We start from the raw sequence: 1,890 nt of genomic DNA on the forward strand, positions 1-1,890 counted from the left end.
GCCCCGCCGCCGCCCAACCACATCCCACACCGCCGCCGCCCCACCATGTCCCGCCCCGCCGCCGCCCACTGCCCACGACCTCCCACTCCGTCATGACCACGGCCACCACCCAGCGCCACCACAGGCACCCCCACATCCACCGCGCACAACCCCGGCTAGATCCGGCCAGGTTCTCCATGCAACACAGCCAACGGGCTCTCCCGTCATGATGCCCCTCCCTATTCCTCCTCCTGAAGATGCCCGCCGGCGGCCGGATCCGGCACCGAGCAGTGCTGAGCTCCTTGGCCTTTCCCTCGTGATGGTGGCCGACACTGCCCCGCAATCTTCTTCTCCGCGCACGACCGCCGCGAGGTGCGACCCCGACCAGGCGACCACATCTTCACCGGCCATGGACCCATGGATCCCGTGTCGGATCTGAGTTCTTCCCTCCCCTGAGCAACACCGTGCCCACCCAAAAATCACTGAGGACGAGCTCTGCCCTCCTCGTGGCGGTTTCCGGTAAGGGCCTCATCTACGCCATACGTGGTGCTCCGGCACCGCTCACCTAATGCAGCTTCAGTCGCGGCCTCCCGTGCAGCTCGGTCGCGGCCCTTGTGTAGCTTGGTCGAGGCCCTCGTGCAGCTCGATCGCGGCCCTGTCTCAGTGCAGTTTGATGGAGCTCCAGCTGCTCTTTGTCCATGAATTCTGCCGCGCCTGATGTAGTACATACCCCGCATGGTGGTTCGTTCCCCCGCGCGATGGTGTTCATGAGACGTCGGCTTTTTTTTCTTTCATTTTGTTGAAGTTCGCTGCCCAATGCACTGCAATATGTCTATTCTGTTCTTACAGTTCAGTTTACAGATTTTTGGCAGGAGAGGGAAGAAACATCGAAAAGCACCTGATGCACTTTGAATGGTTTGCCTGAGCAGGCCATTTCGCCCAAACGGCCATGCCCGACATGCACTCCACCACCACTTCTTGTGTTCGTGTGCATAGCGCTTGTGTATGTTTGTTTATTTGTAGAAAATATCAAGTAGACTTCAGTTTGCTATTGGCCTTTTGCAGTGCACTTAGTATAGAAGAGAAGACACCATTTGTAGTGCATTTTTGCTAATTTCCAGGGACGAGAGATTGTAACGGAATTCAATATCATGCAGTTCAGTACAATTGACCCTGCAGTGAAGAACACATTAGGAAAAAAATAGAAACTTGCAATTCAGTATTGTGAAACACATACATGATTTTGTTTAAAAAAAGTGTTGTTCATATCGTGTGGTGTTGTGGTTCATTCTTTTTGACCATGCAGTGCAATTTTCTCTAAAAAAAGGTCCACTACGAAGGACTCTTGAACACACTCCGTTTAGAACAAAATGCATTAAAAAATGCGCATATGCAGTGCACTTTGGTCTTACAAAAAGTCCACTATGAAGGACTTTTCAATACACTCCATTTAAAATAAAATGTATTTTAGAAAATATGCAAATGTTGTGCACTACGAAGGACTCTTCAGTACACTTCAATTAGAACAAAAAATGCATATAAGAAAACATGAAAATTTTGTGCACTTCGGTCTTACAAAAAATTCACTCCAAAGAACTTTTCAGTATAGTATATTGAGAACAAAATGCATTTAAAAAACATGCACATGCGGTGCACTTTGGTCTTAAAAAAGTCCACTACGAAGGACTTCTTAGTGCACTCCATTTATAACAAAAATGCATTTAAAAAAAGATGCAGTTCTCTTGCCCATCTGATGCAGCGCGATTTTCAGTCTGAGCAGTGCGTTCTTATGTCTCATGCAGTACACACATCGATGTTGGTGTCGTGAAAAACAGAGTGTCCATATTTCAGTAATTTTAAAACTGCTCTTAAACTGTAAGGAATTAGAGAGAGTATTCTACATGAAAAAGT

At 48.3% G+C, this 1,890-nt stretch overlaps 1 long non-coding RNA gene across 1 annotated transcript; it reads left to right on the plus strand.

Annotated features, from left to right (window-relative positions):
* Window positions 1-31: 31 nt before the first annotated feature.
* On the plus strand, window positions 32-1,144 carry LOC119305266. Its single transcript, XR_005148595.1, has 2 exons — window positions 32-498; window positions 560-1,144. It is a non-coding gene; the product is annotated as an uncharacterized LOC119305266 (long non-coding RNA).
* Window positions 1,145-1,890: the final 746 nt, after the last annotated feature.

This window comes from Triticum dicoccoides, chromosome 1B (genome assembly GCF_002162155.2).
Source record: "Triticum dicoccoides isolate Atlit2015 ecotype Zavitan chromosome 1B, WEW_v2.0, whole genome shotgun sequence".
NCBI lineage: Eukaryota > Viridiplantae > Streptophyta > Magnoliopsida > Poales > Poaceae > Triticum > Triticum dicoccoides.